This window comes from Lissotriton helveticus, chromosome 1_1, assembly GCF_964261635.1.
Source record: "Lissotriton helveticus chromosome 1_1, aLisHel1.1, whole genome shotgun sequence".
NCBI classification, from domain to species: Eukaryota; Metazoa; Chordata; class Amphibia; order Caudata; family Salamandridae; genus Lissotriton; species Lissotriton helveticus.
The window spans coordinates 1,951,455,596-1,951,472,196 of NC_136057.1; the positions used below are offsets into that span (position 1 = coordinate 1,951,455,596).

The 16,601-nt window shown below is 43.4% G+C and overlaps 1 protein-coding gene across 1 annotated transcript in view; it reads left to right on the top strand.

The window, feature by feature from the left end:
* Nucleotides 1-16,601, top strand: part of KCNT2 (potassium sodium-activated channel subfamily T member 2) — a 1,660,679-nt gene that overhangs the window by 243,600 nt on the left and 1,400,478 nt on the right. The window lies entirely within an intron of this gene.

Sequence of the window (16,601 nt, forward strand, 5' to 3'; positions counted from 1 at the left end):
AAGGGGTCCTTTCTAGACCTACATATGTAAAAATAGGGCACCATTGAGTACCAACGCCCCATCACCTAAGGCTGGTCTGACCATGGTTCCCTTTTCTCTACCTACTGCAAATTCTGGTGGGGACATACTTAAAACTTAGTCTGGGTCAGAGACTTTAAAGATGCCAACTCGACTAGATTTGAATCTATGATCCTCGCAAATGTTCAACTTTTGACTATGTCACCTAAAAACAAACTGGATATTGGAGAAGCACAACTCTACCATGACCAAAGTACTTGATGAATCTGTCCCTTTAAAGTCCAAACGTTTCAACAAGAAGAAATCTGCCCAGCAGATGTCCAAAGAATAACCAGATAAATGAAAATAACTCAGAGCTATCACATTAAAATGGCGCCAAATTTCTCTAAAATGCATCTTGTAGCTCTCCTAACTATACACAAGAATTACAAAAAAAAGAATTGAAACGAAAACTGCCTTCACTGGAGAGGAATTTACTGCAGCTAAAAACTACCCATAGACACTCTTCGACATTGTTAAGTAGTCAAAGATCAGCCCCAACATAATATGAAATTCTAAACAAGAAAGATAATAAGGAAAACAATTCCCACTGCTCAGATGCAAAAATGAAACAGCTTTTTCTTTCTGTCTCTGAAGGTGGCCCACAAGTGGTGATGCTAGAATGTAAAACACCGGTATGTTGGTAGGTTTTCTTGGGGGTAACACCTTAAGAAGATCAAACTATCCTTGTCCACCCAATGTCAGAAAAAATTATTTAAAAAAACATTTTTTACATCTGTCATCCTTTTCACGACCAGGCCAACTAATTCCTTTCTGGCTCAATGGATTGGGTTCTCACACCTAGATGTTGTTCAAGTTACCTATCCCAAAAAAGTAGATCTTTACCTAGAAGACCTAACAATTCAGCCAATGTGAAACCATCCATGCTTGTGAAAATGAAATATATTTGTCTCTCTAACCAACTAACAAACCACATTAATGCGATCAACCTCCTTGTTGTCTTTCAATCAGGTTTTAGATATGGCTGCCGTGCACAGGTGGCAATGCTACATGTATTGGATGATGCACTGCATATACTGTACAAAGATAAATCATGTCCTTTTATATTGAGGTAGAAAAATTCATTATTACTAAAAAAGGCCCCCATAAATTTATATAATTAAAACCTTAACTTTATTGAAAAAATGTTCATACTTTGAAATTCTTTGCATAATTTTAAATTCTTAAAAGATACAATTATTCTAAAGACATTATTTCACTCATTTGTAGCTGACACGAAAAAGAAAAATGGTACTTTATTCAGCTTCCAACATCGCATTGTAATATAGAATGCAATTAGCATTGAAATAAATATAAACCTTATTTTCAAATGATCTAGATCACTTGAATCAATTGAATATCCAAACAACATTACATGGATCTGGGAGAATACTAACTTCAAACCTGGAGATGCGAAATGTTAAGATTTCAACTCCAAAAGAATGAAGAGTGGGACAAACTACCATCATGTGAAACCAAACAAGCACATTAAATTTGCATTACTTTGAAACAAAGAGATGAAAAATTTGTCGTTAGTGTATAATAAGGCATACATCTGGGATACAAATCTACTACCTCTTACAGCCGTCGGACGTCACGGTGGGCGTGTGCGGAGGACGGCCAGCGGCCGTCCGAACCGCACACACATCAATTTCCTTAGCACCACGGAGGAATTCCGTCCGCAGCGAAGCGGTTAAAGTTGCTTCTTGAACATATTTATAACAAAGTTGCAAGATTTGTACACAGCCTTTCATTATATTTCAACCCTGTTTCTTTTTTCTATTTTATTAAAATGTTGGGATAATATTATTTCATACATCTTCTGTTTAAGAATCCCATACGTTATGTTATGTGACGTTATTAAGACTTCTATAGCGCACAGCTGCCCCAGCAAAGGGGCGTCCCGGCGCTTAGGACAGGCAGAAGAAACACAACACTACAGAAACATCAGAGAAACCAGAAAAGACAGAATACTAAGATGCAGAAGGGAACAGGTAGGTTTGAATGGCCCTCCTAAAATCAAGCAAGTCATCAAGAGCATGAATATGGGATGGAAGTGAATTCCAGAGTTTAGCAGCTAAAACAAGAAAGGATCGCCCACCTGCTGTACAGAGCTTAAACAGTGGGACTACAACCAGATTTTGACCAAGAGACCTCAAAGATCGAGAAGGAACATAGGGGGTAAGAAGATTCTCAAGAATCTGAGGGGAAGACAGTTTGAGAATCTTAAAGGAAAGACATAAGGTCTTAAAGTCAATCCTCTGCACCACCGGCAACCAATGGAGTGTATGAATAGTTTCTTTTACAGAACAGAACCTCGGTAGACCTACCAGGGCCCTAGCCGCAGCGTTCTGTACACGCTGTAACCGGGCAATTTCCGCCGGATTGGCCCCCAGCAGGAGAGGGCTGGCGTAGTCAAGCCGAGATAGAATGGTTGCCTGAATGATCAGCTGCCTAGTAGGGGCATCAAAGAATTTTAAGATACGCCTCAATCCACGCAAAATCCCGAAGCAGATAACTGTCACTTTTTTTGTGTGGCCACAGAAACTGAGGGCAGGGTCTAACCAGACACCTAAGTTTTTAACCTCAGAAACCGGGATAGGAGTGACACCTAACTCTGGGGGCCACCAATTGTCACACCAGAGGTTACTATGCTTGCCCACGATCAGGACCTCCGTTTTCTTGGCATTAAGCTGAAGACAGTTGGCTGTCATCCAGCCACCCACTGCCAAGAGACCATTTCGAAACCTGGGGGCATCAGAGTCGGAATCCCCACTAAGAGCAACCGCCAGCTGCGTGTCATCAGCATAGGAGACTACAGTCATGCCCCAAAGCTTGGCGACCGCAGCCAGCGGCTGCACATAAAGATTAAATAATGTGGGGCTCAATGCCGATCCCTGAGGCACTCCCAGTTCTAAAGGGTAGGGTTTGGACTCAAAGGGTAGAGTGGCATCCCTAAATGAGCGATCTTCCAAAAAAGACCGAAACCATTCAAGTGCTATGCCAGAGACACCTGCATCTCCCAGCCGTTGCAACAGTATTGTGTGAGAGACCATGTCAAACGCGGCACTGAGGTCAAGTAACACCAGTGCCGCAGTTTGACCGGAATCCAGCACAGACCGCAGATGTTCCGTCATCGAGAGAAGGGCTGTCTCAGTGCTGTGTACCAGCATTCCATACCTTTAACTGAACTGAAGTTCCACATAAATATCTTAAAATAACATCTGTGTTGTTCTCATCGGGCATGTGGAAAGTTGTGAGAAAGTTATCCTTTTTTCCAGTTCATCCCCATTTGTTGACTGATACTGGCGGTAACTGACTGTGCACTGGGGTCTGCTAACCAGGGCCAGTTCTCTGATGAAAAAGGAATATGGTAATTAGGTATCATTACAATTGGAAAAGAAAGACACTCTATGTCCCTAGTAGGGGAGATTCAAATTACCTAAATGTTCCTAGTATTTAATAGGACATGGGGGTGTAGCGGCCCAATAGATTTCCTGCACCGGTGTGAGCACTGCTGTATGCCTACTGTCCTTTTTAAAGGAAATATTCGAGTGGAGCGCAACCTGCGACCCACACACATAGAACAGAAACAAAAATATTAAAGGGGTGGGGGGGTTGGTTTCAGGCAAGGAAGGAAGAGGTCTGTTTAACAGTAATCAGTAGACAGACTTCATTATGCGTTAGTACCATTGTACATTACATTCACAATATAAAGTGCTATATGGAACATAGGCGTCGACGTTTTGATCCCTTAACTTAGATACATGGGATCATCTTCAGGACAGTAAAAATGACCATGTCTGTTGTAGAACAAAATTATTATGACCCTTGCATAGAGGTAATTAGCATTCGCAACAATTTACAGGAAGAAAAGTGGGGAAAAGGGGAAAAAAAGATAAAGCAAATTAAAAACAACAGGAGGCAAGTTCAGAGCAAGTTATTTCAGATGCCGTGACTTTATATTTATGCGGAAGGGAAGTGAAAGAATGAGGGCTAACTGTACAATTACTTAATACTCACAAGGCAATGCAGAGTTCAGAAAAGGGGGGCAGGGCGCGTGATTGGGTGTGGTAGCCGGTAGTGACTCAATGGGAGCGATCAAGGGGTATACGGTAAAAAAGTAAGGAACAGTAAGAACGGGCATTACGTGTAGTTAAGTTTGCAGTGCTCAGATAATCATAAAAGGGCAAGTGGTGATTAGCACGCGCAGAGGCATGGGACATGCCTTGAAAATGAGCAGTCCAGGCGAGACGTGCTTGTTAATAAGGACTATGTTTATGCGTAATAGAGACTGGTGAATATATCGCAATACGGTCGAGAACAAGGGGTTAAAAACAACTACGGTTGGGGCGGTGCAGTGGGATAAGAGTAAAATGACCAAGGAGTCATGTGCAGAGTCATTGAGTGCAGTTGGGTTGTGTTAGAGACTAACGTAATCATCGGTGAACCGGCGCAGTGAGGTACAAGTGCGGTAAAGGCGTAAAATTACCAAGAGGGGCCGGATAACTGCTCTTCCAGAAATAGCGTGCAGAAACAGCCATGAGTAAGGCAACTGAAGATGCCGGACATTGAGGGTGGTTTCTGGCAAGTGCCTAACGGTAAAAAAACAGTGGCGTTTGGTAAAGGCCAGCGGTAAACAGATTGTTTCGGGGGTAGGTAAAAGTGCGCTCTTATCCAAGGGTTTAATCCAATCTGCAACCGTTAATTGCGGTTTACATTGTGGAATTCCAGAAGAAGGAGCCGTTGCTGATAGCGAGTGCGGCGGAAGCTACGGAATATTGATTTCAAATTAACACTCATATTAATGAGTTGATGAAGTAAAATCCCAAGGGGTGATGATGGAAGGAGGCTTACCGTGCGATACGGGCTGTCTGTAAGGATCCAATACAGTGATCGACGGCAAACGGAAGTGAGTGGAGAGTATAAGAAGGGTGGTAGCAGTATCACATGGAAAGTGCATGTGTGATAACCTGATAGAAATAGAAGAGGTCCTCCTAAGGTGGTTGCGGCGACCATCTTGGAACGGTCTTAAATGTAGTACAGGCTATTGCTAAAGATTCAGGACATATGTATATATACTGTTTAAAAGGACAAAGTATCAATCAAAATCAAACATTAACAAAATAATCACGGTTGCATAATTAGCTATGTTGTATGGCTAAGTTTCAGCAATATCCGGTGAAAACAAGGATGCATAAGTTGGATCATTGTAACAGACAAAAAATTAGAACAATATAACTGTGTGGCCATGTTACAAGAATATCCAATATGCCCTAAGATTGTGACTTCATCCGTATATATGTCAACCCGTAGGAGATAGGCAGAAGACATAGTATCAAGAAGTTACAGTAGAGAGGTCCAGTCCTCAAGGCGCTTAAGGCCATTGTGAATACTGTTTGTACGTAATATCCAATTTAGTTCCTCTTTGTTCAGTAGTTGTGTGATGTCTGCTCCTCTTAGAGGGGGTTTGATTGCAGTTATAATTGTCCAGGTGAAGTCCTGTGTTCACTGTGTCCCCATGCCTGGAAGTGATCTACTAATGGTGCATTCGGAGACCTGCAGCGGATCCTGCTGCAATGTTGTCCGATCCGTAGCTTGGCTTTTTGTGTTGTTTGTCCCACATATATTTTCATACAGGGACAATAAATAGCATAAATAACATTGGAAGAGTTACAATTGGTAAAATGTCTCCTTTCGTACTTGACTGCTTCATGGGTGAATGTTTTACCTTCAATTGTAGTATTGCATGCAACACAGTCACCACATTGAGCATGGCCTACAAGGGTGGAAAGGCCCCATAAAACATTTAAGGTGCAACCAGAGACTGATGGGGGAGTTCTGCCCTTACAAGGTGATCTTTAATGTTTTGGGATCTTTTAAAGGCAAACATGGGGCGTTCGATATTCAATACACCCACATTCAGTACCGGCCAGTGTTTTAACACACTCTTGTGTATTGCATTAGATGCTGGTGAGAAGGTTGTGACACATACAAGTCGATCTTGGGGCTTCTTAGGTCTGGGTTCCAAGAGGACCTCACGAGGGCAGTACCACGCTCTTTTTAATGAGTGTTGAACAAGTTTGTGCGGATAGCCAAGGGTACAAAGTTTCGTACTGAGTGTCTTGGCTTCGGCAAAGTAATCTTCCTTATAGTAACAATTTTGTCAAATGCGAAGAAATTGGGAATAGGGAAGCGAATCTTGTAGAGCTCGAGGGTGGTGGCTGTTGTAGCTGAGCACTGTGTTTCGCTCAGTGGGTTTGCAACTAAGGCTGGTAGTAAGACGCCGATTTTCGTGCTTGATTCCAAGGTCAAGGAAGGGAATTGAGATTTTACTTTCAGACAGTGTATACCTAAAACCAATGTTGTCCATGTACACGATAGCTAGGTTGGGAGCAAAAATAGCTCCCATCGAAGTACCCCGCACCTGACCATAAAATTGATTTTCAAATAGGAAAAAGTTCTTGGTAAGGCAGATTTCCAAGGGTTGTAGCATGAATAAGGTGGGTACAGTATGTGGGCCTGGACGTCTGTTAAGTATTTCTTCAATGACACGCAATGACTCTATTTGAGGGATGTTAGTATAGAGTGATTCCGCGTCCAACGTGCACATTGTGCTGGACGTGGGGTCAAAGGTGTGTTCTTCGATGATGTTAATCATAGACACGCTGTCTCTTACATAACATTCTGTGTGCGGGACGAAGTCTTTATTTAAGAAATCAATGGATTGACCCAAGGGCTCCAAAATGGAGCCGCACCCTGAGACAATAGGGTGACCAGGAGGTGTTTCAAGATTTTTATGAATTTTTGGTAGGCATTAGATTACTGGTATTCTAGGTGTCTTTGTATTGAGAAATGTGTGTTCTTTTTTTGATAAAAAGCCTGACTCTAGGCCATCATTAGTAATTTGTTGGATCAGTTTTTGTATCTCTTTTGTGGGGTTACAGGGGAGGGTGCAATAATGATCAGTTTTGCTCAGTTGTCTAAGGATCTCCTCCTTATATGCGTCAATACCTTGAATAACAAGGTCACCGCCTTTGTCGGCGGGTTTAATGACTAGGGATTGGTTATTCTTAAGTGATGACAAGGCTTTTTTCTCTGTGATAGAGATATTGTATGGTATATATGCTCTTTGTTTTTCAAGAGATGCAAGGTCATTGAGGACAAGTTTCTCGAAAATGGGAATTTCGTCCGGAATCATGCCGGCAGTGGGGGAAAATTTAGATGGTGGTCTGAATGGGGTATTGGCAATTGGAAAACCAGCGATGTTCCCTGCAAAAAGGCAATAACCTCGCTATCTCTGGAATTTCTATCGTCCTGGAGTAACGCGTTGTTAATTATTTGCTACCAGGGCGATAAATACCAGAGATAGCCTGCGATAATATAATTATCGCTAAGCACGGCCAGCGATGATTATCGCTGGCCGTTGTTAATAAGCCACCTTGTTTCTAGAGGGCGAGGACTGCCAATGATAAAGCATGACACCTGGCGGTGTTTGAGGACAGCCCTTCATGCCAACACTCACAGCTTAGTTGGAGAGTACCTTAGGTCACTGTACTGGGAGCGGCTTTTCCCAGGTTGTTCGTAAGGTTCCAGCCTTAACTGAATTGTAAGTGTTGCCAGGATTTAAATGATTTCCAAACTAGAAATTCCTATAGAGGAACTCTGGTGCCTTGAGATACACAGCACTTTATGATTGATTATTATTATATTCATTCCCGATAGCATGGATTGACGATTATTGAGGCTCTAAGTATTGATAGACTTGATAATGTAATATTGACATGTTTTATCTACGGATGTTTTAGATTGTTTATATGATTGCATAAAATTGGAATATTGGTGACATCACGGAATAGCAGATCTAAGCTGTATATTGACCAGAAGAAATCAAATAATTTTGTCAGATTTGGATGTATTCTGATTGAGTAGGTTTGAAATATGAAAATGAAAGTCACCTTGTGCATAACTGGTCGATAAGCGGATACTGTCATTTTACTACTGTATATATTATTGGTGTTTTAATATGACTATCAAAACATTTTTGTATATGTTTTAATGTATTTATTACTGTGCACTTTAATGGTTGAATGGCCGAATAAACTTACATTGAAATTGAAATTGGTTAAGTAATATTTTTTAGCTGAAGTGACTCATGATGTTTGATGTTTGATGTTTGGGGGTTTTTATATAGCGCTCTGTCACTCCAGGGAGCATCCTGGCGCTTTGACTTCATAGCTGGTAGATTATCAGATGTATTATCTAAGTTCAAGGTGTTGTATACAGTTAGACAAGAGTTTTGCACTTTGATTCTGCCAATCCGTAAATCCAGGTTTTTAAGGATTTTTTGAAGATCTGTTCTGATGTGATTAAGCTGAGGTGCGCAGGGAGTGTGTTCCAGGCTTTGGCTCCTAGAACTGCCAATGATTTTCCACCCTTAGTGGCAAGTCTAAACTTGGGGACAGTCATCAAATTGGCCGTAGCTGACCTAAATTCTCTAATGGGATGATATCTGTGAAATTTGTTGGACAGATATTTTGGGCCACGCTTGTGGAAACATCTAAATGTAATCACAAGGATTTTAAATAATATACGCTTCCGGATGGGAAGCCAGTGCAACTTGTCCAGGGCGGCTGATGCTGACGATTTTCTTGGCCATCTTAAGACCAGCCGCGCCGCCGCGTTTTGAACCATCTGTAATTTATGCAGGGTAGATTTTACCACCCCTGCATACAGACTATTACAGTAGTCAATTCTCGATGTGATTAAAGCAATTGCTACTGTGCGGCGGGCAGACAACGGCAGGTAATCAAAGAATTTGCGTAGGCCTTTTATGATGTTGAAACAGACAGCAGCTACTTCTTTAGATTGTTGTTTAAAGGAAAGCATGTCGTCGAATTTTATGCCCAGGTTTCGAGTTGCGTTGATGGTATTTGGGGGAGCTTCCGCATCAGATGGCCAGCAGGTGTGTGGAGAGAAGAGATTGTTTTTCCCAAATGGTAGGATCTCTGTTTTAGCAGAGTTGCATTTAAGGTGGTTATCATGCATCCAATTGAAAGTCGCAGTCAGACACTCTTTTAGAACCTGTTCGGCCTTATCTGTATCATCATCCAGAACCAGGACTAATTGAGTGTCGTCGGCTTATGCAACCGTATTCACATTATAGGAAGCAATTAGATTGATCAGGGGTGCCATATACAGATTGAATGGGGCTCAAACTTGAGCCCTGAGGCACCCCTGAGCCAATCTCCTTCTCCTCTGAGTCATATTGTCCTAACCTGATTATTTGTTATCTATGTAATAGAAAGTTTTTAAACCAGTTCAACACGGTGCCCCCTATGCCAGCTTTAACTAGGCGATGTAATAAAATGGCATGGGACACCGTGTCGAATGCTGCCGATAGATCATCAGCATATAATGTCATGGTATGTTACAAGTATTTATTTACAGTAATACATGTTTTTTAAATATACTGATAAAGCAATCAATTTACAAGCTTTTGTCAAAGGAAAGATGTTGTGAAGTTGAAGTTGGAAATAAAATTGGTTTCACAGAGTGGGGCCTAGCAATGATAAGGAATGTCCATCCTTATGTTCCTTTTAAAATATAGGATGATACTCTACTAGGATGTGCCTAATAATCACAAACCCTGATAAATAGCTGCCGCCAAATAATTGCAGCAGCAAATATCAGTACAGTGTATTATCATCCTGCAAGCAGGGGGACAATGACTTAGAGTTTGTAAAGGAGAGTTACTGGAGATGAGGTAGAATTGTTCAGTCTCTAAGATTAGTTTGCCTCAGTTCCGAAACGTGGCTGTATTTCATGTTCTGGAAACCTTGATATTCCAAGTCAGTGGCAAATCACAGAGGGAGGACCCAGAGGGAGAACCCAACCACAACAATGCAGAGGGGTCATGGGAGTCTGCAGTCTGACTAATAGCAATGAGTGCAGAGACAAAAGAGTACTGGTTCATCACCAAGTAGTAAGATAATGTGATAAACAAAATAATAAAACTTGGTTCAGAAAGTAAGTCATGGATGTTGATTCCCCAAAATGCCACGGGTAGCAGAAATGGCATAACATGACTGTTGGAACTGGGAGTCTCTAACTGACAGAGGTAGGTACCTTTATCCAAGTAGAGACCCTTGCTTCAAGTCAGGATAAGGGGGATACACACTTTAGATAACCCCTGCTTACCCTCGTGATAGCTTGTGACGAGCTGACAGTCTTATCCCAAAAACAATGTGTAAAGTATTTGTACTCAAAAGACAAATGGACACCGCACCAGTTTAGAAAAATAAAATATCATTAGCAAAACCAAAGAAGACCAAAAATGACAAAATTCCACTATACTTGTATTGAAATATGACTTAAAAACGATCATAGAAAAAATAAAAATAAATAGAACTTGTAGAAAACAAATGGCTCTACCTGGGGCTATTACAATGTTGTAATAAATCAAAAGTACGGCATGACCACGAGGTGTGCATCATCGGGCACGGAGTAAAACAGACCCCCAAGCAAACAGTACCATGGGAAAATGAAGTCTATGACAATACACAGCATCTTGGGAGTGAGGCGTCAGTGCTGAGGTCGAGGCCAGTTCCCTGGCTGCCAAGGGGGAGGTGAGGCATGGTGTCAGCGAGAAGGTGACATGTCGAATCCAGGACAGGGGAAGTCGGTTATGTTGGTGGTGAGGCGTCGGTTTTGGGGAGGCGATGCGAAGTCTGCGAGTTTATGGAGTCACACTTAGCGGTTAGCAGCACTGCAATAACTGAATGCAGGTCGTGACAGAGTCAGTGCGAGCACTTGCATTGGGAAGGCTGAAAACTACAGCATCGGAAGGTGTTGAAGGGCATCAGAGCTGCAGTGCAGGCCGGGCAGTGAATTGTGCACTTAACGAGCAGTGACCCTGGTGTATGTTGAGGCGTCACGGCGGCATTGCTTACAATGTTGGAGATTGTTTTTCTTGCTTCTCTTAGGTCTCTTCTAGCTCCCAACAACAGTAACAACCTCCAGAGGCCAAAAACTGGAACAGGCACCTCCTGGCAGGTCGGAACTCCCAGCAGTAGAGTACAGGGGAGCTGGGGGTGAAGACGTTGTGTCCCTGAGACTTCGGAACAGGCAGCCAGCACACACAAGCCCTTGGAGATTCGTCTTCAAGCAGGTTTCTCAGCAAAGGTCCAGTCTTTATCCTTTACTTGGCAGAAGCATCAATTGCAGGCAAGCACCACACAGCACACAGCCAGGGGCACTACTCCTCCTCATAGCTCCCCAGCTCTTCTCCTTGGCAAAGGTTCCTCTTGAGTCCAAGAGTAATCAAAAGTCCTGGGGCTTAAGGTCCACTACTTATACCCCATTTTGTCTTCTTTGTGCCAGGGTATCTGAGCCCAGTCCAAACCAGTTTTGTCCTCACTGGTGCAGTATGCCCACAGGGGTTAGAGATAGTATTGTGCAAGGGAGACAGGTCATATTCAGTTGCAAGGGAAACTCCTGCCACTACTCTAAATTCAGCCATGGTCTATTCAGCTCAGCTCTGAGTCATCCAGGAAAGAACAGGCATATTTCAACCCCACGTGTGGCTGTCTACAGTGAATGCACATCCCCAGCCCCTGTCACTCCAAACCAGACAGTCAATTCACAAACAGGTAAAGGCACACAGAACGGTTAATCAAGAAAATGCCTACCTTCTAAAAGTGGCATTTTTTCAAGCACAATGTAAAAACCATCTTTACTAAAAGATGTGCTATTTAATTCTGAGTTCAGAGAGCCTAAACGTTATTCCTCCATCTTGTCCCAATGGAAAGTCATACTTGTAAGATGTTACAAAGTATCTCCCATGCTATCCTATGAGACAGATAGCATTTCAATAGTGAAAAATGAAATTATAAGTATTTCACTATCAGAACATGTCACACACACCAGTAAATGGCCTACCTTTTAGAAAAACTGCACCCTACCCATGGGAGTGCCTTGGGTCTACCTGAGGGGTGCCTTACATGTACGAAAAGGGAAGATTAGGGCCTGGCAAGTGGGTGCAGTTGCCAGGTCGACATGGCAGTTTAAAACTGCATGCCCAGACACTACAGCGGTAAGTCTGAGATACATTTGAAAGGTTGCCTGTGTGGATGACACAATCAGTGCTGCAGGCCCACTAGCAGTATTTTAATTACAGGGCCTGGTCTCACACAGTGCACTGTACTAGGATCTTAGCAGTAAATCATATATGCCAATCATGGAAACACTAATCCATAAACATAATTTACACAGACAGCATATGCACTTTAGCACTGATTAGCAGTGGTAACGTGCCTAGAGGAAGAAGAAAAAAGTTTGGGGATAACCCTGCATAAAGGGCCCTTTCCAACAATGTCCTATGACCCCAATGATATCACAGGAAGTGCTGTCATATGTCATGTGATGTGCTGCCACCCTCCTCTAAGCTATTTGTTTCTCAGCTGTCTTTTTTATAACCTCTCACTGACCAGTCTTTCTCACCAGTTATTGTCTCTTTCTCACCCCTCCTCCTGTCATCTGTGTCTTAATCGCTGATCTTCTTAGAATAGCCTATGTCTGACTTGCTCACCCATTTTGTCTCTTTTTTATGCTTCACCTGTCTCCCATCTCTCGTACTACCTTATCTGTCTCTTTCTCACCTATCTCTGTCTTAACATCACCTCCATTTCTCATCTTTCCCTCGTCCACACATCTCTCTCAGCTGTGCTTTTTAACTTGTGATGACGCTAAATTTAGTCCTTGCCTTCCCTTCCAATTTTAGCACTGATGGTCTTTTATTTACCTGCTAAAAGTGGTTGAGGGGAGTAAACACTTCAAGATTATACTTACAACTTAGTCATGTTTAAAAGACCACAGATTCAGAATTCCCGTTTATGGATTTTTTTATAAGGCCAAAAATAATTGATGTAAACACATCTGAGAATCAGCGAATATAGATACATAAAAATAAATGCAGAGCCGAACCTACGAATATAAATAATTCGGCACAGAAGGCATAATGTAATGAACTCCAAAATCAAAATGCAACACCAAATTGAGGCTGAATATAAATCCTATTTCATTAGGAAGGAAAACATAAGTTACCTCTCCCGACACTACTCTCATTGAGGTTCCTGGCTATTTCCCCTATATCAATTCCCAAAGGTGTCAGCACATGTAGACTTCCTAAGAAGTACTCACGTCAAATGGGTCAGTAAGCTTAAGACTATGGAGCTCGTGCTTAAGATGCTCCTTCGTCCCCGAAAAATGGAAAAGTCTGATTTTCTGTCCCAGCGTATCATACAAAAAGACAATATTCAGCCCCCCTAAATGTATCACATGATAAATTGTTTCACTTGCACTATTCCCTAGTAGCTTTCCATTGCTTCTTTAATTAAGTTCTTTTTGTCTTCCAGTGGCCTTGAGGTTCAGGTAGGCCAGGCACAGAAAATATCCTCCCTTCCTGCTTCTCAGACTCTTCAAAGACATTCTGGTTATCTCCTCAAACAAAGAATAACGAGGTTGAATTCTTGCACCTGCAGTGGGATGAGAACATACTGTCCTGGCACACAAAAGAGATTAATTTAATTATTTCTTCGGCAACTATGGATTTTTAAATTGACAACAACCTGCAGTTCTGGGCCTACAATGCAGGCAACTTAAACAACACACAGTTACATTGATATGAATATAATGTCATCCTGCACATTATGCATACAGGAATGACAGTGTCTCTAATACATATAAATCCTGATTAAGGGTGCACATTACATTTCAATGCTGTGGATACAGAATAAATGCATTTGCTACAAATAATACACTGCAAACGTTAAAAATACATGTGAGTGCGTTTGAATCATGAGTATAATGCACCCATTCAATTTAGAGTGCTGTAAGCGCTCTATCAGTCCCCTCTTTTATGACTAGTGTCATAACACCAACATTCTATTCTTTTATGGTTTTCTCCTTGTTGAAGAGATCGACCTAAACAGAAGTTGTAGCTTGCCGTCCCTGTCTAAATCTTTCTAACCCCTTAAGGTGCAGATAATGACTGTCCTGCAGTCGTTCCAACTGCTGCACTCGATTCCTCAAGGAGTTTTCATTATGACGTGCCTTTTGCCATTTGTAAGCTTTGATGGCTCCCAATAACACAATGATACAAATGACTGCTATTATAATGGGTTTCAAGATGTATCTCATTATCCCTTGTCCAAGACTTTCAAACTAGCTTCCAATTTTCCCAAACCCTTTGCCAATTTGTTCCCAAATCCCATCAGCAGCCAAATCATTCAAGTCTTGGTGTATCTATGAAATGTGTTAGAACCGGGGTCTCTAGTTGGCAGGGGTATGCACCCTAGTCCAAGTAGGGACCACCGCTTCCGACCTGGTAGCTTGGCGCAGAGCAGCAAAGGTGTAACTTCAGAGGCAATGTGTAAAGTATTTGTGCAACACGCAGCAGCAGTGACACAGTAAAAACACTCACAAGAGGAACACGACACCAGTTTTGTATAAGAATAAGAATTTCTTTATCTAAAAATTATGCGAGAACCAAAAGCAGGTAAATCCAGCTCCAGGCAAGATCAATAATAAAAAGGATTCCAGTTTCCAAGCAAGATCAATAATCCATAAGAATGAATCCAGTTCCCAGGCCTGATCAATACTAAAAAGGATTCCAGTTTCCAAGCAAGATCAATAACCAATAAGAATGAATCCAGTTCCCAGGCCTGATCAAATCACCAAAAGCTCATGTGTGCCAAGGGCTCCTGCTGGTAATGTCTTTCTCACAGTGTCCTTGGATGGCAAAAGTTCACTTGAGGTAGGTTCTTATGGTCAAAATTCACTGGGGGAAGGTTCTTAGGCCAAAGTTCCCTTGTAGCATAATAAGTGTGTCTCTCATAGAAATGATGCTCCCAGTGTAGGAAGTGCGGCTGCCCAGGCGCTGCTGGTAATGCTAAAAAATGCCCCAGTGTCAATTACCAAGTAATTATGCCCCCGTAGGCCGGTCAGTGAAGGACGGTTCCCAGCCAAGCACAAAGCTCACACTCCAGGTACCCGGCCAACCCCCACCCGTGCAGCGCCTGCTGAGCCCAAGGCCCCAGGAGGAGAGGAGCCTCGCACCTGCGTCCGCAACCACCACCCCAGGTAACGCCTCAGTGCAGCAACCTAAGGCTGACAGGTCTAACACATGTCCCCCCCAGCTGAAAGTGGGGAGAACTACCCAACCTCCAGGGAGTTCTCATCACTAAGGCGGAAAAACCAATAGAGACCGTCAGCATTGGCGTGGTCTACTCCGGGTCTGTGTTCCACCCTGAAGTCCATCCCCTGTAGAGAAATGGACCACCTCAACAATTTGGGATTCTCGCCCCTCATTTGCATGAGCCACCTGAGGGGCCGGTGGTCAGTCTGAATCAGGAAGTGGGAGCCAAACAAGTATGGCCTCAGCTTCTTCACAGTCCAGACCACCGCGAAGGCTTCTCTCTCTATCGCACTCCACCGCTGTTCGCGGGGGAGCAGCCTCCTGGAGATGAAGGCTACTGGTTGGTCCCTTCCCTCCTCATTGAGTTGCGAAAGTACCACCCCTATGCCATGCTCCGAGGCGTCCGTTTGGACAATGAACTCTTTGGAGAAGTCAGGGGCCCTGAGCACAGGAGCGGTGCACATGGCCTGCTTTAGAGCGTCAAAGGTTTTTTGGCAAGCCTCTGTCCAGATCACTTTTCTAGGTTGTTTCTTAGAGGTTAGCTCAGTCAAGGGGGCCACAATAGTGCCATAACCCTTGACAAATCTGCGGTAGTATCCTGTGAGGCCCAGGAATGCCCTGACCTCAGTCTGTGTTTTGGGAGGCTCCCAGGCCAGGATGGTTTCTATCTTGGCCTGTAGGGGCTGCACCTTGCCCCCGCCTACCAAGTGTCCTAGATAGACTACCGACCCCTGCCCTATCTGGCATTTGCTAGCTTTGATAGTCAGGCCTGCCTGCTGCAGAGCCTGAAGCACTTCCTGGAGGTGACCGAGATGGTCCTCCCAGCTGCTACTGAAGACAGCTATGTCGTCCAGGTAGGCAGCAGAGAAGGCCTCTAAACCGGAGAGGACCCGGTTCCACAGCCGCTGGAAGGTGGCAGGAGCGTTTTTCAGTCCAAAGGGCATCACTCTAAACTGGTAGTGGCCCTCTGGGGTGGAAAAGGCGGACCTCTCTTTAGCTCCATCTTTTAGGGCGATCTGCCAGTACCCCGACGTGAGGTCAAAGGTACTCAGGTATCGGGCAGCCCCTAGTCGGTCAATGAGCTCATCCGCCCTAGGGATAGGATGAGCATCAGTCTTGGTCACAGAGTTCAGTCCCTTGTAGTCCACACAGAACCTAAATTCTGGTGTGGTGCCCGGTGGGGCAGCTTTTGCCACCAGAACCACCGGACTGGACCAAGGGCTGTTGGAGGGCTCTATCACCCCCAACTCCAGCATCTTAGTGACTTCACTCTGGATGCTGGCCTTCACCTTATCTGACAGCCTGTAAGATTTGGACTTGACAGGGGGGCTGTCTCCTGTGTTCACAT